The sequence below is a fragment of the Neovison vison genome, chromosome 4 (genome assembly GCF_020171115.1).
Source record: "Neovison vison isolate M4711 chromosome 4, ASM_NN_V1, whole genome shotgun sequence".
Classification (NCBI taxonomy): Eukaryota; Metazoa; Chordata; class Mammalia; order Carnivora; family Mustelidae; genus Neogale; species Neogale vison.
Genome location: NC_058094.1, coordinates 167,310,384 through 167,335,692, shown reverse-complemented (window position 1 = coordinate 167,335,692; position 25,309 = coordinate 167,310,384).

Sequence of the window (25,309 nt, the reverse complement as noted above, 5' to 3'; positions counted from 1 at the left end):
TAGTCTCTATCTTAAAAAAAAAAAGTTTCTGTTAGGGAAATTAGGGAAGGGGTGGGGAACTAGAACAATGATAACAATAACAGCAACAAAACATTCTTAGACAATAATCTGTCCAGGTAATGCCTCAATAGAACACCTCAACATCACCCTCATCATCATCATAATCATCATCAGTATCAGTATCATTCCTTAGTTTTTTAAAAGCCTCCACTTAAGCCTAACAATATTTGTTATGTTGGCAGGCACTATTATTCCTACTCTACAGATGAGGGAAAAAAAAAAAAAGAAAGAAAAAGTAAGATTATCGAACTTAAAACTGATAAGTGTAGAAGGCAGAACTTGAATCCCAGACTTTTTGGATAAGAGTGTGGTATTATTTTTTAAGATTTTATTTTTTATTTATTTGACACAGAGAGAGAGAGAGAGAGAGCACAAGCAGGGGGAGCAACAGACAGAGGGAGAGGGAGCCCCACTGAAGAAGGAGCCCAATGTGGGGCTCAATCCCAGGAATCGTGACCTAAGCCGAAGGCAGACATTTAACCAACTGAACCACCCAGGAGCCCCGGAAGTGTGGTGTTCTTTACATTATTTACATATACACCATGCCTTTCTGTTTAAACTTCAGTGCCATTTCTTTTATCCACAATTGAAGAAATCAGTTGGCACAAATCAACTTCTATTTCAAAGTAGAGAGACTTAATAATCTCAGATAATTTCAAGGTAGATTTATATATATATATATATATATATATATATATATATTAAGGTAGATTGATTCACATACATATATGTAGACACATATATATATGAGTATGGAGCATATACCGGTCATGAAGTTGATATATGCGTAAAATGTGTCTGTGAGTATTTGGAGATCTTCAGGAATACTGGGTTAGCGTTTATCTACAGGAAGGTTGAGAATGCTTCCAGGTTGCATAAAATCCTGGTAATGAAAGGATGCACACATATGTGTGTGTATATATATATGACATATACATATGAAATATATAAATATATATATGAAATATTTGACCTTTATGGAATACATGAAATCCATAACAGTTAGGGATTGCACCTATATGTCCAGACAAAGTATGAGCTCTGAACACTGAGGAAATGAGTTTGTTAATCCTTACCGGACAGATATTAGACACATTTCGGGTAACCTTATTTATCTCTCTTTAGCCCTGGGTGCATTCTTTGTGCTGGCTTGTGACAAGGATGATGGAAAGGGAAGACGTATAGTAAGAAGCGGGGAGCAGTGCAGTCACACAGAGCAAATTATTGTGGCAAAATGTCTTTTGTGTAAGGCAGTAGACAGAAGACATCATCTGTTAACTATGTATCCTTTATTAAAACAGAAAAAGTATGCTAGATTTTATGCTAGTGCCAATAGGAAGGTCTTTACAAAGCTGGATTTCCAAAAATTGGCATTAGTGTCTCAGTCACAAAAAAACCTAAGAGGCTTACAACTGACTTCAGCTGTCTCTTAAACTACGGTAATAACATAAAAACCCATCTGTACCTATGCATGTCCCAAGGAGACTTCACTTATCATGAGTAATTTTCTTCCTAAAGCCTTGTTTGCTTGCTGCTTATGGGGCATTTTTCTTTTTATTTTACCCTGGAGTTCATCTGCAGACTCAGTGGCTTCAGTGATGTTAAATATTTGGAGGGACAGCTTCCATTATCTGGACGTTGCTAATGTGACAGATAGTCGTGCACGTAAGACACAGACTCTAGGCATCTCCAGGAGCTAAACTGTAAGGAATTTAGCTTGTTGGCAGGTTCCGGCCCAGGGCGCCTGGGAGTGTGGAGCATATGCCGGTCATGAAGCTGATATATATGTAAAATGTGTCTGCGCGTATTTGGAGATCTTCAGGAATACTGGGTTAGCGTTTATCTACAGGAAGGGTGAGAATGCTTCCAGGTTGCATAAAATCCTAGTCATGAAAGGATGCTTCTGTACACACTGCCCTGGTCTCTAACCATCCTTTCTTTCACGTTGTCCAACCATCAACAACAGCCTTGTAGGCAAAATGTGTTCCTGCTACAGTGGGCAATTATGCTTTTTATTGTTTTCTGTATGCCTCCTAAGAAGACAATCGCCCTTGATATCACGGTGATATTTCAGCAATTCTTTATAGCCTCCTTCCAGTCCCCTATTATTAAGCATTTCAACCTCATTAATAATTGATGTCCACGTTTAAGTCGCTGGTTAGAAAATACCTCTAAGATTTTACTTTATTAGCTTTTGAGTAAATGTTCCCCAAATCTCCTCTGCATTTTGTTAAAAATGAACATTATATATCTTTTGATAAAACCTACAGAGTTAAGTGCCTAATAAAATACTACATGACTAAAATGACAATTAATATTTTAGCTTTATGCTGAAGTATGAAGGTTTGCCTGCAAAGGTATGAATCACTGGTTTTTCATTTCTTTAATTCTGTATTAATTGGTACTTGAGGCAATAAACCATAACATATAACTCTGGCTTCAGATAAGCTTTAATGAGAGCCTGACCTTTGCTTAGATACTTTGGTGACAGTGAAAGGGTTCAGCATAACCCTTTGAAGCTCAAATTTATGAGATAAATGTTCTTAGCGTTTCCTTATCTTAGCTTGAGCTGATTATTGGGGGGATATTCTGGGGGTTACAATTGAGACTTGGAAGAAAATTATATTCTATTATGTCCAGTTCAGTGGAAGCTTAAATGGCATTAGTGTAGATTCTTTTTAGTTCATTATTTTGCACCTGGAAAGGAATGAGATTCAGAGATCAGCAATAGGCATGCAACTGCCCCCCAAATAGTATAAAAATGATTAAATGATCACAGATATTTTCACTGTATCAGCATACAATCTTATTTAAAAGGGACTAGCTCTCATTCATATGTTTATATGCTACAGTACACTGAAATCCATGTTTATAATGCATTTTGCTATTGGCTCATCGAACTTAACAGTCAGAGAGCTGCTTTATACTTCCAGCACTTTAAAGGAGGTGAAACTAAAAGTGGAATTCAGAAGATTTGGAGTGTTTGGATACACACTTGTAAGGAAATACTTGCAATTTGAATACGTTTAGTATGCTTTTTTTTTTATGCTTTAAACCAGAACTAGGGCTGTGGCGTCATATTGAGAAAGCTTGAATTCAAGTTGTCAAAGAGGTAAAGGATGTAAATGTATTCAAGCATGGACCCACACAGCCTGATGAGATCAAAACACTAGGAGAGAGTCATTTTAAGGTCCATCTCGTATTCATTTACTTCACAGCAATGCATGGCTTTGAGCATTAGCAACCCCAGAAAGTCTGCCATTCCTTGGCAAATCTGTACGGCTTTCTTCTGGTTCTCTTTTTGCTCCGGCTGCTCTTTCCCAGCCGGAATTCTGCAAGATGCTCCGTATTTGCCAGATGAATAAATGAAGCTCCTATGAGATTACTTCTTATCCCTTCTCACATTTTCAGCTAACACAACTGTGTACTAATTAATCACTGACTTTTAAAAAAAAAGAAAAAAGTAAATCTACGTGACTCGTGTCATCTAGTTCATGCTGGAAGACCAGACTCATGCATTTGCTTTGTGCCCCCTTGAGTTAAAACTAAAATCAAAATAAAAGATATCCTAAAAAAGTAAATGAACCCATGGCTGAGGAGGAGAGGACAAGGAGAAAAGAATAAAAGACATCTGCAGCTTGCTGGGAGATGGCAAGTGTTAGGTATGGCTTGAAGATGATCAAGTCGGGAGTTAGTGGCTTCTGCTAAGGAAACTACTGGAAAACTCAGAGACAGTTCGTCCAGCAGAATTTCAAAGAGGCCCCGGGCTTAGAACCATTAATTTAGTGAGGGCGCAGAGTAAAAAGTGGATCTATACATAACAACTTTAGAAGTTCGTAACACCATGTTCCCATCTCTGCCTACACTGATACACACACACACACACTCGTATGCACACACATACATACACATCCACGTAAAGTCTGGGGTTTGCACCCTGTCAGAGAATGCCATGCCTGTTCACTCTAAAGTGAAATTCATTAGTAATTAAGCTTCACACTACCCAATACCTAGTGACAGTCTCCTCTCATTGGATGATTTAATAATATTCTTTTATTCCCCCCAGGAGATTGCCGCTTGTCGCTCCTGAAAGTGTAAACCTCCACTTTAGGTTTTAACCTAAATTATCTCCTAATCCCACAGAGCCAGTTTGTGTTTCTTTACCAACAGCTGTGTTTTTGCTATAATTAGCCTGCTTTCTCAAGAGGTGGATCAATAACCAAACCAAATCCTGCATGCCACAATACCTTCAAAATAAGATACTAGCAAGAAATCTCAAATTCCGTCCGCTCAAATATGCTCTAAAATCCAGCAAGATCACTCTGATATCTCCCTGTTTCTTTATAGATTTGCCACCCTTGCCTGCTTTTAAAGACCTGTCTTATGGTTGCTAGGTCATCACAGGGAAAGAAGGAACAGGGAACCCAGCCTGAAGAAAGCAAACAGCAGCGTTTTGTTGTTGTTGTTGTTGTTTAAATTTCTTTTCTTTTCTTTCCTTCATTTCTTTTCCTTCCTTCCTCCCTTCCTCTCATCCATCTTCACTTCCTTTGTTTTTTCCTTCCATCCCTCCTTCTATTCTCTCTCCTTTTCTCCCTCCCTCCTAGAATTAAAATAAATAAGGGGAAGGACTGAATTAAGAGTCATCAGTGAGGCTTTTATGAGACAATAACTCCAGAGTTGAGCTGCTTTCCCAATTGCTGAAACTCAGCCTCATCCTTAATAAAAAGTTACAAAGTGATGGTGACAATACTTGTACTACTTTTTTTAGGAAGGTATTTAATTTGTGTCTAGATAAAGAATTGCTCCGAGGTTAGATCCTTAAAACACTTCAAATAAAAGATATAGAAATTCATACAATGGATTGTAATTTTAATGTTTTAACAATGCAGTTATTTGCTGGGCATGTTGATGAAGCCTATTAACACTACTATTCTCTTTGACCAAAACCAAAACCAAAACCAAAAACTTCAAAAACAGGACCAAAAAATGTGTGAGGATAAAGGTAGAAAGACATATGGCAAATAGTAAATAAAGACTAATATGATACCTGGGTCTATAGGCATGATCCAGAACTCCTTTCTATGTTCTCTTGAACAGATCTTAACATCCACTTGGATTTCATTTTTATGTCTCCCTCATAAGTCTTTCTAGGGAGTGAGCATGGTATAAAGATTTATTTACTTTCCAATTCTATAAATTATGTATTATGTAACTCCTCTTCAGTTGTAGAACTAGCTACTGTCAGTGTTAGCTCTAAGTAAACTTTAATTTTCTCTTATGCATATATAGCACTCATTCTACGTTAGGAATTGCTGTGATATGGCAGAAAAACAATGGTTTTCATTTGCAAGTCAAACACAAATATGTATATTAAGGTATTTAACAAACTATTATGTGCCCCCAGAATGTTAATTATTTTTTTTATTGTAAACATTTGTTTTATCCTGTTCCAGAGAGGATTTAATTGAAAGAGATAGATGTAGAGCTATAGATACAGATACAGATATAGATATAGATCCATGTACCGTCTAACATGGCAACCACTAGGTACATGTGACTTTTTAATATTTGAAATGTGGTCTGAATTGAGAGGTGTGATAAGTGAAAAATAAGCATCACATTTCAAAGACATAGTATTAAGAAAAGAATGTAAAATATCTCCTTAACAATTTTTATGGATTATTTTGGGAATGTTAATATTTTAGATACATTAGGTTAAATAAAAATGATTACTAAAATTAATTTCACCTCTTTCCTTTTCCTTTTTGCTTTTATAATGTGTCCGCTAAGAAATGTAAAATTACATAGGCAATTTTCTAAGTTTCTACTGGTTGATACTGATATATAAAATGCAGTGAGATAAAATGAATCAAATTTAACACTTCCTGTGTAATATCATTAAACATTTCTCTGGCAAGAGTAGTTCAGAGGACCGTATTCTTAAGCACTTAATGTTCAGCTTAGTGAGGAATAAGACTTAAATAAGGACTAAGTAGCAACACTCCTAATTTTTGAGGATTGTTCTGCTACCCAGCCAGAGGGAAAACGAATCCATTTGACTGTGGTCTGTAGCATGATTAGGTGGTGGTGCTGAATACAATTGATGAATGTGTGTCTAATCCATTTATTTTGGCAACAGTAGATCTCTTAAATGGTGAAATAGATCAGAGCCTCTATAGCATTTGCTTTAGTTAACCGTGGAGAAAAAAAAATGTTGCCATCTCACAGTTTTTAGACCGAACTGCAAAAATGGGATTAATGAGGCTCATTTTCACACTGAACTGCCCCGGGGTCCCACACTAGGCAGAGGACAATGGAAGTATATAATTACTTGTGTTAAAGAGAAATGACCATGGGATCTAGCTTGGTTTCAGTGTAATTTAAAAGGATAGGATTTGCACATACTTAGTTTAATGTAGGTGAATTTTGGTAGGGGTGGGAGGTAGAAGAGCTAATGCTTTCTGTGAAAAGATACATATTAGATATAAATGAAAACAAAACTCAAACACTTCACAGAGAAAAGTTAGAACACATAGCCCCACACCGTCCCCTGCTCCCTACTGCAGGTCCAGCCGCTGAAATGAGCAATGTCATTTATTTTTTGCTCATGATTACCATGAAGATAGACGTATCAGATGAAAATCAAGAATTACAAACCACATTTTAAAAAATGAGAAAGATGCAACGAAGTTTCCTTTTATTCCATAAAGCATACTAAGTGTTTTTGTCCATTTTTACCTGCTCGGTATATCAGTATAATATGTTGAAGTGTTTCAAGTAATTTGTGATTTGAACTAAAAGAAGGTGATGGGTGACCCTAATCTGTAGATCCCCTCGCCTTTCTAAGTTGAGATTTCAGTTATTAAAGCCTTCTTAAAACAACACAACCACCACAACAAAAGGGGTTCCGCAAAATAAAAACAGAACACTATATGCATCTCTTGTGGAAAAAAAAGTGATAGTTTTATATATATTCACATAGAAAGAGGTAATATTGTAGACCCAAATAGATAACATAATATTTACTGATATTTATGGAATCCTTACTACATTTCATGTCATCTTTTAAGCACTTTTAAATTAATTGAAGTATTTAACCCTCATATCATGCCTGTAAGGTAGGTAATATTATTATTTTCACTTTATATATGAAGAAAGTGAGGGTTAAAGAAATTAAATATTTTTGGGTGCCTGGGTAGCTCAGTGGGTTAAAGCCTCTGCCTTCCGCTCAGGTCATGGTCCCAGGGTCCTGGGATCGATCTCCACATCGGGCTCTCTGCTCAGCAGGGAGCCTGCTTCCTCCTCTCTCTCTCTCTCTGCCTTCCTCTCCACCTACTTGTGATCTCTGTCTGTCAAATAAATAAAATCTAAAAAAATAATTTAAAAAAAGATTTTAAAAAATTAAATATTTTACCCAAAGTCACACAGCTAGTGGTGATGAGAACCAGCATTTGAAGTCAGGCTGTCTGGCTCTGTGGACCACAGTTTTCATGACCTCTCGTCCTCCTTTTAAAATATTAATATTCCATATACATATTTGTAAAATGTGTATATACTTTATATATGTATGTAGGAATTATATATATATGTGTGTGTGTGTGTGTGTGTGTGTAGGAATTAATGTTTTTTAATTCATGGGGTTTTGGTGATATTGTGAATGTTAACATAGGTGATAAATGTAAACCCTTAGATTAGTGTCTGCTATGTATCATAAAATGGGTATTTATGTATATATATGTTACTTATAGAAATGGGGCATCTGGCTGGTTCAGTTGCTGGAGCATGCAACCCTTGATCTCTGGGTTGTGGGTTTGAACTGCACATTGTTTGTAGAGATTATTAAATATTCTTCAAAAAAAGGAAATAATCATGCAAACATATATGATAGTATATAAAGTCATTTTATTCTGATATTAAGAGATGGTTTTCATATTCAAGGTTTATATAGTTTTTTACTTATTTATAGTTTTTTTAGTAATCAGCTTTAGGTTATATAAGAAAATGATTAACCAAGAGTAGTAATTCTGGAAGGTTATAAATATATTATGAAAATTCACAGGTTATTGTTAATCATTTTCTACCAAATAATTAATTTAAAACACATGTTGTATAAAAAATGAGATTCAAATCAAGATCATAAAATTTTTACTTAGTTTACTTCAGCTTCTTTAGTCATATCTACATAAAACTATTCTATTTCATAGTGTGATGCATACTGTATTAAATTGAAATTATACATATTTTTCTTTGTAATAAAATTGGCCTGAAAATCCAAAGTATTGGGGCCCCTCATGGCTCTGTCTTCAGCTCAGGTCATCATCTCAGGGTCCTGGAATTGAGCCCCACATAGGGCTCCCTGCTCAATGAAGAGTGTGTTTCTTCCTTTCCCTCTCCCTGCTCATGTTCTTTCTCCCTTGTGCTCTTTCTCAAATAAATAAATAAATAAATAAATAAAATCTTTTTTTTTTTTTTAAATAAGAATATCCAAAGTGTTACATACAGGTATACAAGACTATACTTTGAGGATAAAAAAAATTCTAATTTGTGGAAAAAAAGTATTACATATTTCTGTTTTCTGAAAAAAAAATCCAAATTGTGCCCTCTTTTTACCCAAAGCATCATAAATTCCCACAAATAAAATTCTCAGCTATGATTTTGACAGCTAGTAAGTACCCAGATAATCTGTTGAAAAAACAGAATATTCCCTTGTAGGATTTTGGGGTTTTTCACCGTGTCCTTTATGGATCTATTAAGTTATAATGCTTTTATTCTACATTGCTCCTTAGTCTTCTGATTTAGCATTTTGTTCTGTTTTAATCCTGTAGCAGACATTTTACAAAATTAATTTAGTATAAGTTAACTAAAACAGTATTTTTCATGAATAAGGCTCTACCTTTATTCTCATTGCTTTCCTTCTGCAGGTTATGTATTATTAAAAATAACATGTCATGTTTCTTATAACGAATCCCCTAAAGAAAAATGTGGACAGAAGAAAAAGACAGTAACAATATGTGTCAGTCATGAAGGAGAACTGAAATCTAGCTTATAGAGCAAAATTAAATGACTAAAAATATCTAATCAACAGTGACATTTTTGAGTACCAGCTGTGCAACATAACAGGATTCATCTTAGTCTGCAAGAGAGTTTATATAGCTCGTCAGAGCATAGTGAGTAAAGTAAGGGACCAAGAGTCAGGAAATCTGTGGGCAGTCCCAGTTTTGGCACTTGATGCAGGAATAAATCTGAGAATATTCATCTGTTTAAAGGGGATGTTGATAACTATTAGCACATCATTTATGAAGAAATATAAACTAGAAAGTTTACAGAAGTAGGAGTTCTGAAAGCTGGATACCTTCAGTGTATCATAGATATATATTACAGTAAACAGTTTTGCGACCCTGTGTAAGTTACCTTATTGCTCTATGGCTTAGTGTTCTCATTGGTAAGGAGGGAATTATGAGAGTATCTATCTCTTATGGCTGTGGGAAGATTCAGTAAAGAAATGTATGTAAAGAACTTAGCACAATAACATATCTTAGTTATTAATATTATTAGCTATAAATAACAATACCTGTCCCTAGATCTTTCATTACCAAATTGAAATTAATATTATTTTCCTATATGAGACCATTTTCTAATTAACACCATCTAAAGTAATGCCCTCTTATTTTTAGTAACTAAAAGATCACTTGGATGGAAGCTAAGAAATACTTGCCACACACTACATTCAAGTACATGATGATCCAGAATATATTGTTTTCTTCAAGAAGAATTCTTTTCAGAATTTGTATAAGCAAAAATAAAACTACATCGAATTTTTAATCCAATGCAAACACTAACAATTTGGGTCATTTAAAGAATATATGGGATAAAGATAGATCATATGGGTGGTAGTGCAATTTTATTGAGGATGGCTTAAATCATATGATTAAAACACTTTTCTGTTCTGTCTCTGCATTTAGATTAAATGGATTTTCTTCAAATTATTTCTTAAATATAAAGACTAAATTTTATGTGCTTAAAAATATACATATATTATATGAATATGAGTTACTTCTTTATTAGAATATGTGATAAATTAATGTCACTTCCCCATTATTAAGTATATAAATAATTTCAAAATTTATTGTTTTAATTGCCATTTTGAAAAATAAATCCAGGTGTATACTCATTTCAGTAGGTAAGATCATTCAGGAAGAATTTCCAGAATTGGAATTGCTGAATGAAAGAGAGCATGTGTTTTACGAATTTTAATACTAAAAAATGACTTTTCAAATTATACTAGTATTAGAGTGTCCCTTTCACATATATCTGTTTTCTGATCTTTCTGACATTGATAATATTCTCATAGGTAAAAAGTATTATATGCTTTTATGTTTGTATGTATATATGTTTGTTTTATTTATTAAATTGAATATCTTTCAATATGTTTGATAGGTCTATTTTTTCTTTATTAACACTAGGTTCACATTTTTGCCAATATCTATTGGGAAGGTCTCTTTTTTCTTTTGGTAAAATTAACACTTTATAAAAACTAACTCAAAACGGATCATAGGCTAAAACGCAAAACCTCAAACTGTAAGAACTTCTAAATGATACTACAGTAAGAAACCTGAAGAGATGGAAAAAGGATTTGGATTGTTCAAAGCACAGTTTTCAGGCCTGAGTGACTACAACAGAAAGCTCTGGTATAGAGTTTGAGACAAGATAGTAGAGGGTGGCTGGAGGTGGACTACATAGAGCCATGCAGATCGAGTTAAGAATTTTGGCATTTCTTCTTTAAGTACTGTGACAGTATTAGAGGGGACTGGTCTTACTCTGGGTTACGGCATAAAGACTTACCTGGAGTAGAAAAAAACTGATGAAGACAGGTCAGTCAAAAGGCAATGGCAGAGTCCAGGTGAAAGATAATAGTGACTTGGTGTAATTGCTTGAGGAAATTAAAGGGACTGGATAAAATAAAAATATATTCAGAAGATAAAACCAAATGCTTTGATCATAAATTTTCCAACAAGGTTGAATGAGAGGGAGATAGTCAGAGTGACATGGGAGCTTCCATTAAACTCAATGGAATTATTGGTAAGCTCTGTAGAGATAAGGAACCATATTCATTTTTTCCTGTTGGAAAAAAGAGATATGGTAAATTTTGGCCTCATTGGTTAGTGAGTACTATGTGAGATCTTTTTGAAGATATTGAGCAGATAGTAGAATATAGTGGGGTACATGCAAGAGGTTTCCCTAAAGAATGCAATAGTAAATCATAGGATTTTAGAAAGATATTGAAGCATGACTTAGAGGATATTTTCTATGAACTGAATATTGAGTCTTAAAAGGGATTAGTACATGTACTTGAGGAATTCCAATATTTAAAATTGAAGAAGACAATCTGATAAAGGAGACATAAGAATACTCTAGATAGAGAAGAAAAGTGAGAAGAATATTATATCATAGGAGCAAAGGAAAGAAAATATATTTGAAGAAATAGGAATTTGGTCTTTTCAATGAATGCTGTATTCATTTTGTTAGGATTTGTCCAGAATTGGATTACTTTGATAAATAATGCCTTAAGGGCAAGATCTTCTATTTGATGCAACGTGAAGGCATCACAGGGAACTTTGACAAAAGCCTATGTGCTTTTATGTTTATTATATACTTCATTATTATTATTATTATTATTCCTTCTTATATACTTCCTTCCTTTGGATTATTTTAATTATTTAAATTACTACATTGGATGCCTAGTTTATTATTTATTTCCTCTCAATTCCAACATGCAAAATATAAAACATTTTGATTGTATTTGATTTTGTTGATCATTTAAGACTTTTGTTCCAATATATTAAAATAATCTTTCATTACATGTAAAAATTAATATTATTTAAAAGTCTGTTTTTATATTTTTTTATATTTATTTATTTATTTAAAATTTTTTTAAATTAACATATAATGTATTATTTGCCCCAGAGGTACAGGACTGTGAATTGTCAAGCTCACACATTTCACAGCACTTACCATATCACATACCTTCCCCAGTGTCCATAACCCAATCACCTTCTCCCCACCTTCCCACCCCCAGCAACCCTCGGTTTGTTACCTGAGATTAAGAATCTCTTATGGTTTGACTCTCTCCTGATCCCATCTTGTTTCATTTTTTTTCCCTTCTCTACCCCCCCAAGCCCCGCCCACCTCTCAAATTCCTCATTTCTCTAATTGACTTATTTCGGTCAGCATAATACCCTCTGGTTCCATCCACATCATTGCAAATGGCAAGATTTCCTTTCTTTTGATGGCTGCATAGTATTCTATTCTATATATATACCACTCTTCTTTATCCACTCATCTGTTGATGGGCATCTAAGTTTTTTCCATAGTTTGATTATTGTGGACATTGCTGTTATAAACATTTGGGGCACATGCCCCTTTGGATCACTACATTTGTATCTTTAGGGTAAATACCCAATACTTCAATTTCTGGGTCATAGGGTAGTTCTATTTCCTTTTTGAGTCACCTCCATTGCTGTTTTCCAGAGTGGCTGCACCAGCTTGCATTTCCACCAATAGTGTAGGAGGGTTCCCCTTTCTCCTTGCCTCACCAGCATCTGTCATCTCCTGATCTGTTAATTTTAGTCATTCTGACTGGTGTGAGGTGGTATCTCATTGTGGTTTTGATTTGTATTTCCCTGATGCCAAGTGATGTGGAACACTTTTTCATGTGTCTATTGGCCATCTGGATGTCTTCTTTACAGAAATGTCTGTTTATTTCCTCTGCCCATATCTTGATTGGATTATTTGTTCATTGGGTAGTGAGCTTGGTAAGTTCTATATAGATTTTGGATACTAGCCCTTTATCTGATATATTGTTTGCAAATATCTTCTCCCATTCTATCAGTTGTCTTTTGGTTTTGTTGACTATTTCCTTTACTGTGCAAAAGCTTTTGATCTTGATGAACTCCCAATAGTTCATTTTTGCCCTTGTTTCTCTTACCTTTGGCAATGTTCCTAGGAAGAGTTGCTGCAGCTGAGGTTGAAGAGTTTGCTGCCTGTGTAATCCTCAAAGATTTCGATGGATTCCTCTTTCCCATTGAGGACTTTCAACTATTTTGAGTCTATTTTTGTGTGTGATGTAAGGAAATGGTCCAGTTTCACTCTTCTGCATGTGGCTGTCTAATGTTTCCAACATCATTTTTTGAAGAGACTGTCTTTTCCATTGGATATTCTTTCCTGCTTTGTCGAAGATTAGTTGACCATAGAGTTGATGATCTGTTTCTGGGCTCTCTATTCTGTTCCATTGATCTATGTGTCTGTTTTTGTGCCAGCACCATACTGTCTTGGTGTTTACAGCTTTGTGATAGAGCTTGAAGTTTGAAATTGTGATGCCACCAATTTTGGCTTTCTTTTTCAACATTCTTCTGGCTATTCAGTGTCTTTTCTGGTTCCATATAAATTTCAGGATTATTTGTTCCATTTCTTTGAAAAAAAATTGATGACATTTTGATAGGGAATGCATTAAACATGTAGATTGCTTTAGGTAGCATAGACAGTTTCACAATATTTGTTCTTCCAATCCATGAACGTGGAACATTTTTCCATTTCATTGTGTCTTCTTCAGTTTCTTTCATGAGTACTTTATAGTTTTCTGAGTATAGATTCTTAGTCTCTTTGGATAGGTTTATTCCTAGGTATCTTATGGTTTTGGGTGCAATTGTAAATGGGATTGACTCCTTAATTACTCTTTCTTCTGTCTTATTGGTGTATAGAAATGCAACTGATTTCTGTGCATTGATTTTATATCCTGACACTTTACTGAATTCCTATACAAGTTTGAGTGGATTTGGAGTGGAGTCTTTTGGGTTTTCCACATAAAGTATCATATCTGCAAAGAGTAAGAGTTTGACTTCTTTGCTGATTTGGATCGATTTCTTTTTGTTTAAAAAATCCCACAGATTTTGAACAGTTGTGTTTTCATTATCATTTGTTTCCACGAATTTTTTCAATTCTTCTTTAATTTCCTGGTTGACACACTCATTCTTTAGTAGGATGCTCTTTAGCCACCATGTATTTGAGTCCTTTCCAACTTTCCTCCTGTGATTGAGTTCTAGCTTCAGAGCATTGTGGTCTGAAAATATGCAGGGAATGATCCCAATCTTTTGATACCAGTTGAGATCTGATTTGTGACCCAGGATGTGATCTATTCTGGAGAATGTTCCATGTCCACTAGTAAAGAATATGTATTCTGTTGCTTTGGGATGAAATGTTCTTGAATATATCTGTATGTCCATCTGGTACAGTGTGTCATTTTAGGCCTTTATTTCCTTGTTGATCTTTTGCTTGGATGATCTGTCCATTTCAGTAAGGGAGTGTTAAAGTCCCTTACTATTATTGTATTATTGTTGATGTGTCTCTCAGATTTTGTTATGAATTGGTTTATATAGTTGGCTGCTCCCATGTTAGGGGCATAGATATTTATAATTGTTAGAACTTCTTGTTAGACAGACCCTTTATCTCTTATTATAATCCCTTATTATAATCTTTGATTCTTATTATAATATGGCTTAAATCTAATGTTTATTATGTTAAATGTTAATTAAACATTAATGTTAAATTAATGCTAGATCTAATGTTACATAAATTAATGTTATGTGATGTAATGTATGTAATATAATAAATGTTAAATAAATTAATGTTAAATCTAATGTTTATCTGATATAAGATTGCCACTCCAGCTTTCTTTTGATGTCCATTAGCATGGTAAATTATTTTCCACCACCTCACATTAAATGTGGAGGTATCTTTGGGTCTAAAATTAGTTTCTTATAGGCAGCATATTGATGGATTTTGGTTTTTTATCCATTTTGATACCCAGTGCTTTTTGATTGGGACATTTATCCATTTACATTCAGGGTAACTATTGAAAGATATGGATTTAGTGCCATTGCACTGCCTGTAAGGTGACTATTACTGTATATTGTCCTGTTCCTTTCTGGTCTACTCCTTTTAGGCTCTTTCTTTGCTTAGAGAACCCCTTTCAATATTTCCTGTGGGGCTGGTTTGGTGTTTGCAAAATATTTAAGTTTTTATTTGTCCAGGAAGATTTTTTTTTTTTAAATATTTTATTTATTTATTTGGCAGAGAGAGAGAGAGATCACAAGTAGGCAGAGAGGCAGGCAGAAAGAGGGGGAAGCAGGCTCACCGCCGAGCAGGGAGCCCGATGCGGGGCTCGATCCCAGGACCCTGAGACCATGACCCAAGCTGAAGGCAGAGGCTTAACCTACTGAGCCACCCAGGTGCTCCTGTCCAGGAAGATTTTATCTCTTCTTCTATTTTCAATGTTAACCTAGCTGGATAGAGTATTCTTGGCCACATGTTTTTCTCATTTAGTGCTCTGACTATATCATGCCAGTTCTTTCTGGCCTGCCAGGTCTCTGTGGATAAGTCTGTTCCCATTCTAATATTTTTACCATTGTATGTTATAAACTTCTTGTCCTGAGCTTCTTTCAGGATTTTCTCTTTGTCACTAAGACTTGTAAGTTTTGCTATTAGATGATAGGTTGTGGACCTATTCTTATTGATTTTGAGGGTGCTTTTCTGTGCCTCATGGTTTTTGATGTTTGTTCTCTTTGCCATATTAGGGAAATTCTCTATTATAATTTGTTCTGATATACCTTCTGCCCCCCACCCCCTTTCTTCTTCTTCTGGAATCGCAATTATTCTAATATTGTTTCATCTTATGATATCACTTATCTCTTGAATTCTCCCCTCATGGTGCAGTAGTTGTTTGTCTCTCTTTTGCTCAGCTTCTTTATTCTCCATCATTTGGTCTTCTGTATCACTAATTCTCTCTTCTGCCTCATTTATCCTTCAGTACTACCTCTTGTTCTTTCTTTCTTTCTTTTTTTTGGTGTGGTAAGGTTTTTTTGTTTTTGTTTTTGTTTTTAAAGATTTTATTTATTTATTTGACAGAGAGAAATCACAAGTAGATGGAGAGGCAGGCAGAGAGAGAAGGAAGCAGGCTCCCTGCTGAGCAGAGAGCCCGATGCGGGACTTGATCTCAGGACCCTGAGATCATGACCTGAGCTGAAGGCAGCGGCTTAACCCACTGAGCCACCCAGGTGCCCCTGTGAGGTTTTTTCTTTTAAGATTTTATTTATTTGACAGAGGGAGACACAGAGAGAGAGGGAACACAAGCAGAGGGAGTGGGAGAGGGAGAACCAGGCTCCCCACCAAGCAGGGAGCCCAATGCAGGGCTTGATCCCAGGACCCTAGGATCATGACCTGAGCCAAAAGCAGAAGCCTAATGACTGAACCACCCAGGTGCCCCTCTGGTGAGTTTTTCTGCCTTGTCATTTTATCCAGATAAGAATATATGAATAAGAGAATAAAATACTAAAAGGATGACAAAGACCCCAGAAAAATGTGTGTTAACCAAATCAGAAAAGACCCCAAGTCAGGAGGAGAAAAAAGGGGGTTAAAGAAATTAAAAAAAAAAAAAAAAAAATATATATATATATATATATATATATATATATATATACACACACACATACACACACATATATTAGACTGGTGAATAGGACAGGGCCACCCACTTGATTTGGGGTGTATTTTGGTCTCTTAGGAGAAACTATCCCAAAATTTTAAAGAAAGAAAAGCTTATATAGCTACAAAAATAAGGGTAAACATAATGAAGGGGTGGAATATAACTGTAAAGATGAAAATTTTAAAAAAAAATCCAAAAAAGGAGTTGATAAGATAAGTTGGTTGGAAAAAGAAAGAAAAAGAAAGTGGAGAGAATTTGCTCAGGCTGGAGACTAGAACAAAGCCCTGTGCTAGATTTAGGATATATTTTAATCTATTAGAAGAAATTGCATACCAAAATTTTTTGGAAGAAAAAACCCTATATGTATATAAGAAATAAAGTTAGATACAATGAAGGATATAATATGACTATAATAAGGCAGGTTTAAAAAGTTTTTTTAGAAAGGTATTGTTAAGATAAACTAGATAAGATAAACTAAGATAAGCGTTAAAAGAGGAAAGAGTAAAAGTTAAGAAAATTAGAGAAAGAAAAAAAATAAAATTAAAAAAAATTAATTAACTTTGCAAGACTAAAGAATCATGGGGAGAAAGCCATGCATTCCAAGCTTTGCTTCTCCTCCTCTGGAATTCCGCTGTTCTCCTTCATCAGTGAACTTGGCCTTGGCTGGATGTTCTTGCTGATTTTCTGGGGGAGGGGCCTGTTGTAGTGATTCTCAAATGTCTTTGCCCGAGGTGGAATTCTTCCACCCTTGCCAGAGGCCGGGCTAAGTAATCTGCTCGGGTTTGCTCTAGGGAGCTTTTATTCCCTGAACGCTTTCCGTAGAGCTCTGGAGGATGGGAATGAAAATGGCAGCCTCCTAATCTCCAGCCCTGAGGATTCGGGAGCTTGGAGAAAAGCACTCAATCACTCCCGTCTCCCTGGTCTCTGGCTGCACTCTGAGCTCACCTAGCCTGTCACTGAGCATTTCTGTCCCTGGCACACAGCCCTGTTTGGAGTCTCCAAACCAGCAGATTCCTGCCACACTGCTCTTCCCAGAGCAGGAAGGTGAGTCTCCCTGAATCTTCTGCTTCTGGGGTCCTTGCTTGAAGAGCAGCGTCCCAATTGTGCCTTGGATCATGGTTTAAGGTAACCCCAATCTGTCAAGCTCACTCTTTGGCTTCGTCTCTGTATTTGGCTTCCCTGCTCTGATACCTGGAAGCTCTGCTACACTCAGACATGTCCCATCTTTTTGTTGACCCCATGTGATCTGAGACCACGCTGTCCCTGGGAGGACTCCACCCCCGCCTACCCTCTGGAACAATATTCCTCAGTGGAGCAGACTTCTAAAACTTCAGATTTTGTGCTCTGCTGATTCAGTGCTTTCTGGGAGCCGGCCCCACCCCCTGCAGTCTATCTTCCCAGAGCTTCAGATTCACTTCTCTGCACAGCCTGCCTTTCAGAAAGTGGTCGATTTTCTGTTTCTAGAATTGCTACTCTTCTTCTCTTGGATCTCCTGTTGGGTTTGTAGGTGTTTGGAATGGTTTGATAACTATCTAGCTGAACTCCTGTGACTTGATGTCATCTGAGTCTGCTATTCCTCAGCCATCTTGACTCTTAAGACCTTTTTTATATTAACCGTGGCTCAAAAGTCCCTATGCCTCTGATCATGTTTTCTGTTAACTATTTGTTCAGTATAGCTCTCTGGGATTGGTTTAAAGACATTTAAGAGCTAATCTGGAAAAAGATGTCCAAATAAACTTAAGGGAAAAAAAATAAAGTTTTTGCAGAGAATGGAGGAACACACAAATCATACCTACCAACATGCATATAGGTTTTTTTTCACTGTTCTGTGCTTATTTTGTGGTTTTTGTTTACATTTCTGCTATAAACAGAGACTATAGCCTCATAAATTTCTGCTTTTAGAAATTATTAAACATTTCCTTTTTTTAAAAGTGGTCTAGAGGCCCCATAAGAATACACAAGAAAATGTATTCCCTGTAGGGCATAAGTTGAATTTGACTGGATCACCAAACATGCAAAGAAAATAAAGAGACACTTCAAAATGATTGCTTTTATCTTTTTTGTATAAAGTATTGTTTCATGTAAACTGGAAAATGGCATTTAGAAATCCCAAAAAGCAGAAAAAAAAATCCCTGTGCAGAAGAAAAAGGAAAAAAAATGTTTATATAGTTTTAGCATAAAGTTTGAAGTGTCCTATGCCTTCTTTGCTTGATCACAAACAGTACACACAGGAGAGCAAAGTTGTGTTATGCATAGAGGCTTTTAAATCCCTAGTGGACACATGCACTTTAGCAGATTTATGAATTCCATCTGATTTTTTTTCTGGACTGTTTTATCTAGCTCTGTAGACAGGCAGAGCAAAGCTTGCCCTAGCTCAGTCCAGTCTCCTTTATCTTTTCTTTCCTATTTCCTTTTCCCCTTTCCCTTCCCTTTCCTTCCCTTTTCTTTTTTCTTCTCTTCTCTCTCCCCCCACCTTTTTTTTTCTCATAATGTGCTGACAAAGACTCTCTTCTTGACAAAACTTAGTCAAAACTAAGTTTAAAAATAGTCAAACTTATTTTTAAGATAAAACCTCTGCATTATCTTAACTGGGCCTTGACCTTAGCTTTCAACATCCATCCTGTCTTTGCCAGGCCCACATAGCTTAGTTTAGCTAGAATTTTAGTCACTTTAGAGAAAATTCCTTCACCATTGATATCTTATCATCCATGATATCTGGTCAAGTTCCTTACCCCTGCTTTTGATATATAAGTTTTTGGCCTGTCTTCAGCAAGAATCCTGTTGGGTGATGTTAGCACAGATATCCTTACCCTTTACATCTCTTCTTAGTAACTTTCCATTGACTGACCTCTCAGTCTGCTCCTTGGCTATAAATTCTCACTTGTCTTTGTTGTATTTGGAGCTGAGCCTGATCTCTCTGTCTTCTAATGCAATATTTCTATTGTAATAATCTTGATAAAGCCATCATTACTGTTTTGACAAGTGCCTTATCATTAAGATGATAGTAAGAGAAAAAAATCTAAAAATAAACATTCTAAACTAGGTCCTTAAAGATAAAAATAAGCAAACTAAATGATTTTCCAAAAGAGAAGTAATGAATAAGCTGCTTTCAGGTCTCTCAGAGTCCCTTTCTGTTCAGCAGAACAGGGAACCTTAAACTCTGAACTGCCAAAGTAAAGTTCCTGCTGTGAATGTGTCTGGAGATACTGTTGATGGCCAAAGGTAGTTCATCCCAAAGTGTGCCCCCTTGGAATAAAGATTATCTTGAGGTTAAAAGCAATCAAAATCCAGAAAACTCAGGAAAACATCTCTACCTCCCCCACAACTGCCTAAAGGATTTAGGTAGAGGACCCACTCCAGGAAGAGAGTTATCACTATAACTCTATTATGATATTGACAGGGAGGAACCTAGCAAGGCCACTCTGATCAAGGTTTGCTTTTTGTCTCATTGTTTCTGAATGGCCAAGCAAACATTTTTTTGTCAAACATTTATTCTTTTTCATCTTCCCATAAATTGAATTCCTTTCCTCTGAAGTCCCAGACCCCTAACTTCTTCTCCTTAGTTCTGGATAACTTCTGTACTTCATTTTGCCTGACTGTCTTTGGAATGTCTTTGGCCATGCCTGCATGGATTCCCCATATTTATGCTATTAAATTTTATTTTCTTCTGTTATTCTGTCTCATGTCAATTTAATTCTTAGTCCAGCTGGAAGAACCTTGAAGGGGAGAGGCATTATTTCTCCCTGACTGTACATATATGTTAAATTCTGAATATGTGGATATGATATTAAGTGGATTACATTTGATGAATAACTAACAACTTTTCTAATTCCAAGAAAGAAGTTTAATATAAATAGAAACCACTGAGCTGTAAATGTTGGAAGTATCCTACACCCCTTTTTTCTTCATTTATTTATTGAATGGGGGTATTTGTCAAGACCATCTTCCTTGCATGTGGTCATGGGTTTAGCTCATGACCCAGAGCTCATATTATTCTGTTAGTATGCTTGTTCATGAAGAACTGAGATTCAGATTTCCTAGCACATTGTATAAAACCTTCCTTGCTCTATCCCTGTTTGACTTGACCTCATCTCCCATTTGGTTGCCTGTATCCTGTGCTTCAAGCCTTCCTAACAACTTGTCATTCTCTAACTGCATGGAGTCACCCATGCCCTCATTCTTTATTGTGTGTCTTTCTCACTTCTTGTAATCTTCCAATATGTATCTTGTCCATTTCTGTTTCTTAAACATGTCCTCTCTACCCTTCTCTTACTAAGGCTGAACTTAATGTTACTGTTGTTGGGTGAACTGGGGAGACCCCCAACACAGGCCTCAACACAGCCCATCCCAAAGAAGTCACTGAAGGTTCTCTGTCTCCTCAAGAGAAAGAATTCAAGGACAGACACAAGTGGATGAGTGACACAGCAGGAAAGTTTATTAAAGCAAAAATACACTTGTGAGAGCAGATGAGGGAGTGAGAAAGAGTGAGCATGAGAGCATGCTCTCATATGAGGGAAAGCTGCATGTGCCCATGGGTTTGGGTCTCCATCTTTTACTGACAGTTGTTTTAACAAGGCTAGGGAATATTCATTACTTGTGATGGAATATTTTTGGAAGCTGGATTTTGCACCTTTCTTCCTTATTTGGTCAGGGATTTTGGTCTACTTTGTCAGCATCTTGGGCCTGACTGGTTTGATCCAGTTTTTTGTGGCTTTGTTTTGGAGCATTCCTAGGACAGGCCTCAGACTCTCCCCATAGCTGGCCATGATTTCCTCCTTGCTGGCCTCCAGACATTCTGCTAAAACCTAACTAACTGCCTCCAATCTTACCTCTTCTATGATGTTTTCCTGATTTGAGTTGCTTCTAACAAAGAAGCTTTTCTAGAATTTTGTGTGATATATTTGTGTATTGTCAAATCTAGGTCAGTTTATGATTATGTTTATGTCTATCATTCCCATAAAGGCAAGGACTCTTTTTATTCACCTGTGTATTTTTAGAACCTTCTGTAGAGGCCACTTTTAGGCAAACAGGCTTAAATGATGGAATGTAGAAAGGGTTCACAGCAGCTCCTTGACTGAATAGAGACAGACCAACAGCCAACCCACCTCAAAATATTCACAGGTCCTAACTACCAGTGAGGTACTTACAGCCAGGCATGGTTATGGAAAAAGCAAAGATTCCATGCTTTGCCATACCTCCTCATCCTCCCTCTTTAAGAACAGTCCCCACCCACTGCCTCTGCAGAAAGCCTCTCCTCTTCTGTCCTACCTTCAGCTCCTATCCAGTGTATTCAGTAAACTTCTCTCTCCTTTGTTCGGCTTCAGGTGAATTCTTTTGCCTTCCATGCCATTGGGTTCCCCCCTATCATTGCCCCACATTTGGGCCCCCGTCTGATTGAGATACCCATTTAGACACCACACCTTCCTCTGTTTACCATTAATAGGTGTTTGATAACACTCATAAATTGATCAGAGTAATAAATTATGCTTCTTTTGTTTACATTTTACATTGAGTCCCCTTGGGAGTAGTCTGTTTTCACCTGTATCCAGTTTGAGGGCAGACTGAAGATCTCAGTTGTATCTCTAATAATCCCCAACCTCTTCACAAAAAAGACCTAGGAGTCTTGACACCACCCAGTTCATTATATCAAATCCCCAACTGGTTCTCAGTTCATCATTTCCTCTCCACTCTTCACTCTACTTCATTCTCTCTATTGTCTCCCAAAGCCTCTTTAATCTCTCCTATTGTTTGAAATAATCCAGCTCTGCCTTTCAGTCTTACATAACTCATGCCAGAAAGCAAAGACCTCAGAAGATGAACCTTTTTCAGAGCAGCTATTCAAATAGGCTGGCAGTAGGGGATAAAATTTGTTGCCCACCCCAGTTAGGTATTAATCTAACAAAATAGGTCTTCTGAGAGAAAGGCTAGAGGATCTCTACCACAAAGAAATATTATATTTTCTAATTTTATATAGATTCTTATTATTTTAGCATAGAATAGCAGCCTACTATTTAAATGATTTCTATAGTGAATCGCTTTGTGTAATTAATAATTCTTTTCTAATGCAAATAATCATCATTACTTTATTCTTATTAAAATTTGGATTTTCATATATTAGATTTGACAGAATAATTTTATTAAAGATATTTTATGGCTTCAATGAAGCTTAAAAAATGACCCCCTAGAGGTATATCATTGAAGCATTTACCTCTCACTAATGTATTAGTTTAATAACTAATTAATGAGTGCTTATCATGTTTCAAATTCTCCCCCAAATAAATAATGTTTGAACAAATGAATGGATGCAAGAAATAATGGTTGGAAGTGGGAGTAGAGTAGAGAAGGTTTCAGTTTTCCTTAAGTCCTACTGAGTTGATTTTCATTGTTTCATAAGGTTTTAAAGGGCCGTCTTTCAAGTAAAACATTTTTGCATTTCTGAGGAAAATATAAAACCAAATTAGGGTTTATTAGCATCAAAATTTGGTACATTTTCAAGATATTAATAGGCATAGTTATTTTAAATGAGACCTAATTGGCTTATGGGTACACATTTTCCTGCCTTCTTTCTGTTTCTTTGAAGTACTCTTGAGCCCAATTTAAGGAAGGGTGCTCTAGAGCTCGTCTTGCTTTTCATTAAGTCAGTAAATCTTTGACCTCTTTGTTTCTGAACTTTACCTCCAATAAAACTTAATCATTTGGCTAAACTCATAGTACAGACAATCAGAAAACCTGAGCTTGAGGTTACAAAATAACAGTAAAAGTAATGAAAGAATTTGCAACCACCCAATTTGCATATGGAAATTTTCATCAGCAGCTCAAGAAATGGCTATGCTGTAATCACTCAGGCAGCAGCTGCTTAAAATCAATGGTGAAAGCAGCATGCTTTTTTCCCTTCTTTCTCTATGACTTCCCCCCAAACAGATTTAAACCTATTTTTCTCAGAGTTCCATACTTCTATGTATGTTTCTGTGCTAACTTTTGTTGTTGTTATCATAATCATTGGATGTAATGTGCTATGACATAATGGATGACTTGGCAACTGAATAGCACGTGGAGTATTTTAAGTATTTTCTTTATCATAAAAGGAAAGATGAGAGCACCCATATTCTTTTTCTGTCTTTTTTTCTTTCTTTTTTTCTTTTTTTTTTTTTTTTGCTTTGAGAAAACCAGCTGATTCTCTTGCTGTCTCTTGATTTATATATCATTTATGTGAAAATAATATAAATTCATACTAGATTGAGTAAATCAAATTGTATTAATAGAAAAATGGATAACATTTGTAATGGTGGAGCAAGAATCACTTTCACAATATAAATTATATGTTAATATTTATGCTGGAGGGGAACAAAAATGTCCTGATCATTTGCTAATACAATCATTTTCAGCCTTTTCTGAATCACCTCTTGAGATTTAGTATTTTGATCCTTTAGGAAAAAGGAACAGATTTAAATAGGATACTCTGTAATGTACAAGTAAGAAAAAATATTTTCAAGTTGGAAAAATAAATACAGCTTAATCCACTGGAGATTAGAAATCGGAATTGTAAGTGTCCTTCTTCATCGTGAATATAGTGTTTTGGACATTGGATTTTCAGCTTTCTCTTCCTAACAGCTTTCCTTAGGCATCCTGCTGGTAGAAACATTTTTATGGTCCTCATGATATTTTCTTTGCTTGTGGATGAGGAGAATATTTATAAGGTGGCCAAGGGTTGGGTCAACTATATTTAATCAAGAATTTCAGGCTGTCTGTGGGTGGCATGGCATACTTCCTTCACATCTTGCTCTCCAGTACCTCTGATGATAACTGACACATAAATGGCTCCCTATAAACATAGTGTTTTTGGAATACAGATGTTTCTGGCTATATTTGTGTATTTGTTCTTGGGCTTATAAGGAGAAAGAAATATATATATTTTAGTTATCTTTTTTCTGCATATGGTAAGGACACTTAAGACCTACTCTCCTCTCAAATTTTTAGTGTACAGTACAATATTATTAACTATAATCACCATACCACACATTGGATTCCCTGCCCTTGTTCATTGTATATCTTAAAGTTACACTCTGACCAATATCTCCCCCATTTTCCCAACCTCTGAAACTCTGACAAATGCCTATCTGTTCTCTGATGCTATGACTTTGACTTTGATTTATTTTTTTTAAGTTTCACATATAAGTGAAATCATACTCTATTTGTTTTTCTGTATCTACTTTATTTCACTTAGTATAATGTCCCACAAGTTCATCCTGGTTCTTGCAAATGGCAGGATTTCCCTCCTTTTTAAAAAATGAGTAATATTCCATTTTGAGAAGGGGAACTGACTGGTTTCTAGTGAGGGCCTTAAACTGGATAAAAACTGCACAATTAAAGAAAAGAAAAGTATATATATTACATTTGGTATAATTATTCACTAAATAATTACTTGTAATAAGTAATTTCAAATATTGTAAAGTCAAAGTCAACATGTTTATTGACCTTTAGCAACAGGAAGCAATAAATTAAGGTGGAAATAACACCAAGGTCTAAGTTTTAATCCTGGTTCTTCTACAGATAGAGTGATCCTCATCTCCACTAGCTAAGGGAATTGAATTGTGGAAGAGATGGACTTGGTCACTGCAGAACCTAGGGTTTAGAATGGGATGCTAATGGGAACATGGAGGTAAGACAATTTAGCTAGATACTGGGGGTGATGTTGATAGACGATTTCCTGAA